Source organism: Camelus bactrianus, chromosome 7 (genome assembly GCF_048773025.1).
Source record: "Camelus bactrianus isolate YW-2024 breed Bactrian camel chromosome 7, ASM4877302v1, whole genome shotgun sequence".
Classification (NCBI taxonomy): Eukaryota; Metazoa; Chordata; class Mammalia; order Artiodactyla; family Camelidae; genus Camelus; species Camelus bactrianus.
In genome coordinates, this window is record NC_133545.1 from 78,090,743 (window position 1) to 78,101,071 (window position 10,329).

The 10,329-nt window shown below is 44.5% G+C and overlaps 1 long non-coding RNA gene across 1 annotated transcript; it reads right to left on the reverse strand.

Moving 5' to 3' along the window:
* Positions 1-4,333: 4,333 nt before the first annotated feature.
* LOC123614654 (uncharacterized) lies at positions 4,334-10,320 on the reverse strand. The gene is made up of 2 exons (XR_012508272.1): positions 9,815-10,320; positions 4,334-4,518 (listed from the first exon to the last, which is right to left on the reverse strand). It is a non-coding gene; the product is annotated as an uncharacterized LOC123614654 (long non-coding RNA).
* Between the last annotated feature and the right edge of the window lie 9 nt (positions 10,321-10,329).

The window sequence follows — 10,329 nt, forward strand, 5'->3', positions numbered from 1 at the left end:
TCAAATAAGCAGCTAAATCAGGTCAGAGGACAGGTCTGGGCTGGAGATATAATTTGGGAGATTAAGAACTATAGTTGGATATGAGAGTATGAAGTCCACGCGAGTGGTCCGGGCTGATGTGCTTGGGCGAAAGACTGTCTAAGGAAGATGTAAAGAGGATAGTTGGACAGAACCCTGCTGACGAAGAAATGAAAGGGGAGACTGAGAAGAATCAGAGAGGAAGGCAGAGAATCAGGAGTGACACTGTGAAAAGTAAGGGGGAAAAGCTTTAAAAGGTATGTGCATTTCTGCTGTTATCAAAGCAAACTCCTCCATGTGTGTGGTGAAGTCCCACCCTCTTCTGCACCTCAGTTCCTCTCTCTCCTGAATCTTATCTATTAGCACTTACACCTGCTCCAGTGACTGTGAGAGGTGAGCAGGCAGGCTTACTGACCCTGCCTGATTAACAACAAGGGAAAGAAAACGCCAGGCTGTTAAAAAACAAGTTGTTCCTCTCTTCCCAGAGCTGGCACCTTGATTCCAAGGACGTAACCATACAACACGCCACAACTGCTGCATTGATCCCAAGGACATATCCTGATATCTCTTTCTTTGCTCTCTTCCATCTGCCAAAGTTTTTGGGCTGAGCTCCATGGGAGGAAAGAGCCAGTAACAGAAAATGATTGGCACCACCTGAGTGATGGTCACGATGGCAAAGCTGCCCAATAAAAGGCCCCGTGGCCGGATGGGGGCTGGAGCTGTCTCATCTAGCTCCCTTGCTGACGGCTCCTGCTCAAGTGTTTTTTTCTTTTTCTTTTTTTTTTTTTTTTGCCTTCCCCCCACCTTCTCTCTCTGATCAATAAAGCAGGTCTTTACTCCCATCCCCCGATGTTGTCCCTCTGCCTCTAGTGAGAATTCTTTCTCAACGGCAGGCAAGGACCCACAAGTTTGCGGGGGCTTGCCCACACTTTGATGGGCTTTCCCATCTGGGGTCTCTCTACCTGCCAACAGCATCTCCCATCTGATAAACAAGGCCCACCTCGTCCAGCCTCCTTTCTAACCACTGTCATGTCCTGAAGCTCCAGGCACATGGCTCTCCTCCCAGTTCCCCAACATTCCAAGTTCTTCGGTGCCTTTCCATTTACTCTTCCCTCTGCCTGGCAGGCTTTCCCCCAGGTTTTTCTAAACCTTTTCATCTTTTAAGTCTCAACTTAAATGTCATCTTCTCAAAGAGGCCTTCTTTGACCATACTCCAACCCAGTTCTCCCAGTGCCACAGCTGCCGGTCTCAGTTTGTTTGGGTGGCTATCACAAAAAAGCCATCAACTCGGTGACTTACAAACAACAAACATTTCTTTCTCATAATTCTGGAGGCTGATCAGCGTCTGGGGAGGGCCCACTTCCTGGGTCACGGCAGGTGCCTTCTCACTGTGTCGTTACATGGGAGGAATGGGCAAGGCATCCCTGTGGGGCCTCTTTTATTAGGGCACTGATCCTACTCATGAGGGCTTCACCTTAAGACCTAATCGCTTTCCAAAGGCCCCATCTCCTAATCATCACCTTGGGGTAAGGATTTCAACTTACGAATTTGGAGGGGATATGAGCCTTCAGAGCTTATTAAGTGCTTTATATCATGTTGTCCTGCTCTATTTCTTTCACAGTATTTACAGTTCTCTGAAATTAAATGTTTACATGGGTACTGTGAGTTTCACCCCACCAGAGATCAAGCTACGAGAGGACAGAAGGCAGGCTTTGTTGGGGGAGTGGTCATTTCCTCCTAAAATAACACATTTTCAGCAATTTTAAGATACTACATTGATAAAAGAGTGGTTAACAATATGATGAAAATAACATTTGCGCAGGCGGTCTGGAATTCACACCGTCATGCAGGCGGAGAAGGCAGTCAAAGGCTGGCGCTTTCACAAGAGCCTGCTGCCCCGCCAATCCAAGCTGCAGGGCTCCCCACACCCCGAGCCCAGGCCCGGGGCCAGGTCACTCTGATGGCAGCAGGACCTGACTGCACCCTTGAGACACCACTGTGCTTAGAACAGTGTCAAACACACAGCAGGAGCTCAGTAATTACTGGATAAACGTTAACAGCTGCAAACGTTGCAGCCGGCTTAGAGTTCCTGCTGATAACCACCCAATGACTTTGACAGGAAGAATTTCCCTGCTCACCTCCGTGGGGGCATTTGCAGGTGGGTGTGGGCAAAATGGCTGGATTGCAGGGTGGGGAACAGAAAGGGAAGAAAGGGAGTGGAGCCAGGGGGACTGCTCTTTCTAGAAGCGTGGCTGCAAAGGGAAGAAAGAACAGGACAGTAACTACAGGATGCTAAATGAAGAGAGAGTTTTGTTTCAAAAGGTACGGACTTGAACTTTTAAAAAAATATGTCTAGAGACTAGAGCCAGCAATGAAAGAATTGGAACTGATAACTGATGGAGTCTGGACAGAAGAGATCTAGCATATATAAGGACAAAGAATTCCCTTTCCTCTGGGGTAGAAAGGAGGTAAGATGAATTGGAGGTAGGGGGTCAGGAAGCTGAAGAAGTGGGTCTGCCACTGGCTCTATTTTCTTTCTAAACAGAAAGCTCAGAAACAACTCCCCAGATTGCTCTTGTCAGTCTCTCCCCTTAACCAATATAATTCTGTCCCGTTTGTCTGCATTTCTCATCACTACCGCCCAGGTGTGCTCTATAACCTTCCCCCTGTTCTGGATGTGCCTGCAGCCCCCAGACCTTTAGCTGGTTTAGGGTATGACCATGGCCAGTCTTCTAGGATTGCCCTGCTCTTGGATACCCAAACGACAAAACCTTCCATCCTAGGAAACTACAGGGATTCCAGGCTTTTATCTGATTTCTTTAAACATCAATGAGGATTCCCATTGAGTGCTTTCGCGTTTCAATCTTTATCACCTCACTTCTGTAACTCAGTTCCAATGGGTATAATAATTCAGCCCAAAGGTGGACACAAATCTCTCCCTTAACTCCCTACAGTATAACTAAGATATTTTAAACAAGACTCCATTTGAAGGCTTAGGGATAACAGAAAGGAGTAACAAGAAAGAAAAGTAAGAAGGTGCTGTAACTCAAATGTCCAGCCCGTTTTGTTCTTGCTCTACCTTGAGATCATTTTCACAGATGTCAGAAGAGCACATCTACTCGCAAAAGCTCTGGTGATACTCTTTATCACATAGAAAAACTTGCAAAACGCTCTGTCTGAACTCTTCTGCACTTCCAAGTTTCTGTCTCTGTCAGCGGTTGGTTGCCTGCAAAAGTTTCCTCCCTTAGCACACAAAAATCTCAGGCCTGCAGCAAGGTCTTTCTCCAAATCACACCCTACTCAGCCTAACAAAAGCTGGAGAAACACATTTCTGCAAAACAAAAACCTCCGTTGTTAGCCAGACCTGACTGAACAATACACTGGCACTCCGTGATAACCTAATGGGAGCGTTTTTGTTTCTCTGCTGATCCTCCTGCATCAGAATCTCCTGGGGTCTGGGAATCAAACCAGAACATGTTTGACTAGTAGCTGTTCTCAAACAACTGCTTTAGGTAATTATCATGGAGCAAATGCTTAGTTTTGGGGCCACAATATATTTATCCCTATATATGCACACTGCCTTATTACTATTACAGTTTTCTGTCTCTTCATACTTTCAAACATTCGATGAAATATGGTATACGTGTAAATTTTGTTTACCTGTGGCTAGTGCCATCTAGTGGACATCACCTAAACAGCTTTGGGTCCAGGATTTGTATCTACCTGGCAAAGGTGATGATAAAGATGAACGTGGCCATGGCTGACAATCATTGCGTGTTTATCGCTTGTTGGGCACGGCATTAGATGGGATGCTAATCTATTTAAAGTCATTAATCTCCAAAACAACACTAAAAGGTGGAAACAACTGTCCCCATTTTGCAGAATATGGAATCCGAGACAAGGAAGGCTTGAGTGAGTTGCCTAAAGCCGCTCAGGAAATAAATGGCAGAGTTAAAATTCCAGAGTCCACGCATTAATATATTGGGAAGTGGGTGGATGTGGATGGTGTGGTTTAGCACCTGGGAGATGACTAAAGAAGACAAGTCCTGACGGGTTCCAAGGAAGCAGCTCAGTTGCCTCCTGGGGCAACAAGAAGGGGCCAAAGAAACATCTAGCAGCAGACATTGGGCAGACAGGACTCGTTCGGAATTTCTCTGGTGCCCTAGGCAAGAATGCAGGGGGACCACGCCATCATTTTTATTGTCTTTCACTGCAAGAGATAAGCAAATATTCACAATAAATAGGCTAGGTGAAGCAGGGTGAAGACTGACCCTTTCCCTTCCTCCCCTCAAATTAGAAAGCACTGACTCTGCCCTGACAAACTAGAGTCTTTATTCCTGATGAAGGGAGAGGACAGAAGAGCCCCTCCGTGAGAAGTTCAGGGCACACAAGTTCTCATCTTTTCTCTGCTGAGTAGCCTTCAGATTCATGGTGCTCTCAAGGATTTTCTTCATCACTCAGGAAAATCAGGTCATTCCTAGAGGTATTGGTTAGCTTGGGCTGCAACAACAAAATACCACAGAGTGAGTGGTTTGAACAATGGAAATTTATTTCCTTATAGTTCTGGAAGCTAGAAGTCCGAGATCTGGATGCCAGCCTGTTTGGGTTCTGGTGAGAGCTCCCTTCCCAGCCACGGGGTGCATGTGGAGGAAGAGAGAGCAAGTTCTCTGGGGTCTCTTCCAAGGGTACTAACCCTATCACAAGGGCCCCCTCTCATGACCTCATTTGATCCTAATTACCTTCTGAAGGCCCCACCTCCAAATGCCACCACATTGGGGGTCAGGACTTCAATGTATGAATTTTAGAAGGATGTAAATATTCAGTCCTTCACACGCTGTCACTGGCCCATCAAAATTCACATCCTTATCCCATGCGAAATACACCCATGCCATCCTAACAACTCGAAAAGTCTTAGTTCATTTCAGTATCAACTCTGAAGTCTGAAGTCCAAATCTCATTCTAGAAATGACAGACAGGATTCATCCTGAGGCAAAATTCCTCTCCAGCTCACTCAAGAAGAGCTCAGGTGTGCTCTGCTGCTTGAGTTCCTTAACATTTGAAGATATGAGCTAATGTCTTCTGCTAGTCAGTGTTCTTTGCTCATTCTATTGGATGAACTACGAATACTGGTGTAATAAATTGTCACTGATTGTTTACAATTTTAGTGGTCAGTGCCATCCTATCAGTTACTATTTTTATTGTAAGCTTTTATCCAGTTATCACGTTCATTTCTGTGCAAGCACTTTAAACGTTTCTTTGACAGGGTCATATTACCTTTGATGACGTTCTTCAGTAAGTCAACAAGTATTCTGTGAGCGCCTTCTGTTATACTACTGGGTATTATGAGACTATGAATGGCCAATGGACGCTGTCCCCTGGGAGCTTGTCTTACAGGGTGGATAAAGTAAGTATGCCGCTGCTATATGAAGTAGAGAGTGATGTCTCAAAGGAAACATAGTGCCTGGATGCTCTGCAGGGACAGTGATTACCAAGAGGAATGAAGGAAAGGAACATCTATGGAAGACGTGTTATTTGGCAAGCAATAAAGAGCCTTCAAGGATGTTATCTTCTTTGATCTTTTCAGGAAAACTCTCTAAGGGAAGTTTTTATTATCCCCATTTTACTGATATACAAGTTGAGCTTGAGTGATTGCCCAGTGTCATATAGGAAGGGTGGAGATGTGAATCCAGTTCTACCTGATTCCAAAGCTCACGCTCCTTCTCTACCACATGTCACCCACTGCAAGGATGAGTCAGGCAAGCCTTGATGGGGAGAGTGGCATCTGAGCAGGGGCCTTGATGGGTAGGTAGGTTTTAAGGTGGGAGTAAGAATTGCAAATCCATGCTTAGTATTTTTCTCAGCTGAGGGACAGGTGGGTGTTAAATCTACTGTCAAGAAATTGTTTTTGTTCATTTGAAACCCCAGTTCTGAGGAGGAGAGAAACTCCAAGTAGCCTTGTTCTTGAGTTTCCTGGTATTGTTTAATCTTGGATGTCTATCTTCTTCCTCATCACCCCTTTATGCAGCCAACACCATGGTCCTCCCAGTGCAAAGATTTATCCCTCCTTTCAGACATTTCTAGAATAGTATAACCTCTTCAAAACACTGTGGGAGATATAAAGCACTGGTTTCAAACTTAAATTCCAAGCCATTAATGTACTTTAACATTTTAGTGGGTCATAACCACCCCTTTTTTTTTTTAAGGACAGAACAGAATAGAAATAGCAGAGAGCACTGCTTGTAGAAAGGGTAAGTATAGTTTCATGACACTATGTATATGTGTGTGTGTTTGTGTACTGGGCTATGACATAAAATATATTTCTGATTGAGTGACAGAGATTTCTTTAACTCTAACAGGGCCTATTTACAAACCAAGTATACCAGGGAAAGCCCCTTCCAACTGGCATGGAGTGGGAGCTGGGGTGAGGGTCAGGGAGCCCTTGGACAAAAGCTTTCTCAAGTCTAGGAAACAGTATCACAGACTGCTTGCTCACAGCAATTTCAGACCCTAAGCATTCCTTCCGGAGTGAGCTGAATAGAAATGCAGAGAGAAAAACCAAGATGGTTATCTCTGAGCAGAGGAGATGGAGGGAAGAGCAGGCCTGTCCAGCTCAAAGGATATCCATGGCCAAATTTTCCTTCTCGAAAGAGAAGGCAGGCTGCAGGGCCTCTCCGGCTCAGACTCCTGCCCACGCGGGTGTACAGAGGGAGTAGGGAGAGGCCTTCCACCAGCAGTGCTCAGTCCTTGTGTCTTACTTCCTTCTTATTCCCGGAATCTGTCTGTTGCCCAGTTTTTGACGGTGTTTGGAAAGCTGGCTGCCATACTGTGGTAATATGCTGAAGCTGGGACTGTGTGGGGCTGGAGTTAAGTCAGCTAACTGAGCTTCATTTCCAGTCACTCAACTGACTCCAATATACAGAAGTCAAAGAATTTTGGCTAAACATCAGGCTTGCTTTGTGTGCATCAGGATGCTAACAGGCCCACGGCTGCCCTACTGAACCTATCTTCAAAACCTATCTCCAGTCCATACCTACAAGTAATAGTGACATTGCGGCTAACATTCAATACTCATTCAATAATGTGCCAGCTGCTATACGTTATCTCATGTAATCCTTACTGTCACCTCAAGAAGCAATGAATACTAACTACCATTTAATGAGGGCTTACTGTGCAATAGAAAATAACATTTCATTCCCACAGCCACCCTAAAGGTAGGTACTATCATTATCCCCTTTTCACAAGTGAAAGAAGTCAATCACAAAGATTAGGTAATCTAAAGTCTTATAACTGGTAAACCGAAGTGCTGGGCTTGGAACCCACAGTTTTTCATTCCCAAGTGCATATATCTGACCACTCTATGCTACTATTTTTCCCGTCCACCGCTACTTAACAAACTTGTTTATGTGTGGTGGATGCCACCCTGATCATTACCAGTTCATTCATACTTGCTGGCATTTGGCCATCAAAGAGGTCTCACGCTTCTCGGTCAACTGTTCTTATGTGTAACAGTACTGAATTGCTCTGCTCCCCCCGCCACCACCCCCACCCCCCACCCCGAATTTAAGATCTGCACATTGTTTTTGAATATATCTTGCTGAATAGATCATGCTAGGTTTTTTGTTTTTTAAATTGAGCTATAGTCGATTTACAATGCTGTGTCAGTTTCTGGCGTACAGCACAATTTTTCAGTCATACATGAATATACATATATTCATTTTCATATTCTTTTTCCCCGTGAGCTACCACAAGAACTTGAATATATTTCCCTTTGCTATACAATCTCGAACTCCCAGTCTGTCCCTTCCCATCCACCTCCCCCCCACACTAGGTTTTGTATATATGCTCCTTCTTAACTGTTACTCTGAAATCTTACTTTTCAAGGTTCTCCACAATCATACTTTATTTCACTTTTCAGTACTTCCAAACATGGATCAGCAGTACTAACTGAAGCTGATCACTGTCCTTTGTAGAAGCTATAACAACTCTTACATCTGTGCCCCTGCTCCTTCCTGTTTGATATGCCTCCTTCATTGCTCTTATCTTCAAATCCTGACCCGTTCATCAAGGGTCATCTTATATCCCTCCATAAAGCCTACCTTTATCCTACTGCTCGTCATTTTCTCTGCAAGTAGGTAGCACTGCATTCCCTTGAAACACTTGAGAATTTCATTATATGTTTTTAATTATTTCTATAAAGGCTGGCTGGTATGGTCCTGGCTGTAGGGACCATTATTTGCAGGATTGCAGTGCTTGCCTCCTGCAGCCTTAGCCCCTGCAGCGTGATACAACTGAAAGAGCGTGAAGGACATGAAGGTTACCGTCCTCATCTGGTACTGGTGAGTCTCACACAGGCTCCTGGGGAAAGCTCTCTGGTACCCCTACTGTTTTCCTCATAGGTGAACAGTGCTATACAAATGGAAAGCCATCAAAACACCTTGAAGAACATTTGCTTATAATGCACAGGCCAGCAGATGCCTGTCAGTAGGATGAAAATACGCACCTCAGTGCTCAGATCGTCCATTACGATGACATTTCATTTTTATAAACCTCAGGACAGTACCAAGCTATAAAATAAATACGAATGTCGACTTTCAATAAAGAAATTGTGACCAATTACAGAGCCCAGGTTACCAGCAACGGATACCAGAGGGCAGTAATAAAATGTAAGTCTTCATACTGTTTCATTTATCAATTTAGGTGAAGAAATTAGTGTCATACTGCTACTGCACTGGCAAAGTGAGGCAACTACAGCTAAGGGGGAGGTGAATATAGAGTTTAAAACAATACATAGAGCAACAGAGGTCAAGTCAAACAATTCAACAAATCAACAGGAAATCTAAAATAAGTGAGTTTTCTCTCAGTAAATTTTCATAACTTGATGCACCATAAAATGCTGACAAAACTTCTGACTTACATATTAAATTACGCAAACCACAGTTTGAAGGCTCTTTTTAATTCTAATTCTTTAAATATTAGCATCAGCAGACACTAATATTATTACTCTGAACCTGGATTTGCATCAATTCCGTCAATGGCTGACAGGCTAAATACGAGGATAGGAAAAATAAAAAGAGCTCCTCCTAGGTGAAAGCGACCTTTTTTTATACCCCAAATTGGTGAAAAATGCCTGATCATATCAGCACTGCATTTAGATAAATAGGGAGGTATGGGAGAAAGGTTAAGCTTCCACCAGCCTGCAAAATTTAAAAAAAAAAATGCGCAGCAGATGAGAGCATCTTGAAAAACCACTTAGCAATACAGAAACTTACATTTTAACAAAAGCAGGAGTTCCTTTGATTCACAATTGCCGTAGCTGTGAATGTACCTAAAAACTTGTTTATAATGCTGCAGATATAGTGGGAAAGTCTTTAAAAAGATCCCAGTAAAACACTCACCAGATAACACAGAATACTTACAGTACTGCTCTTTATTATTATTATTAAAGCTCTTACTGTTTAACGAACAGATATAACCCATTGCTACACCTACTTTATTCGTAATTCAGCCCCATGAAACCACTTCTATAAGAGGTCAATACAATAATCTGATTGATCTAGGAACTCTGGCACAGAAAGCGTGCATAACACAAGGTAATGATGTCGTCACCGAGGGACGACAGGAATAGAACCCAAATCCCTTGACTCCCGAGCTTGTGTTTTCCACTAATTGTGCTCCTTTCTACTGATTCGAGAGCATCAAGTGTGAAGGGTTGGAGAAGCGAGTGGACACAGATGCGCCAAGACCGAGAGGTGCAGACCGCACTAAAGGTCCTCAGGAGTCACTCTCTGGCACTTGCCTTTTGTTTCGGCTGAGGACGATGAAAGCGGCAGCCAGCACGAACCCCTGGGACCAAGAACTGGAACTAGGTACTGCCGGTGGTGATAACTGTCTCTTCCTCATTTTAGGCCGTTCCTCTTTCACTTCACCCTTCCGGCCAGCCCTAACGCGCTCTCCGGTCCTCAGCTCCACAATGCACTTTAGTGTCGCTGTCCTCTAGTAAGAAGCGGCCGCGCTGCACCCGGCCTCCACCTGGCCCTGCTGCCAGTCCTTAGGAGGGATGTTCTGGGGAGGGATTCTAGTGCCACCAGCGTTTTCCCTTGAAAATTAGTGCTAACCAAGCGTTAGAAATGGGTTTCAATTGTTAGCAACTTAAGAGGTGGGAACGGGGGCAGATACTCAAGTCTGCTCTGCGTGGGTCTCCGCAGCTCGTCACGACAAAGCGAAATGCAGACAATAAGCATAGAGCCTTTCTTTCTAGCTCGGAGCCTCACACAGCTCAGCTGTTCCCCGGGCAACCTCCCACTGGAGGAC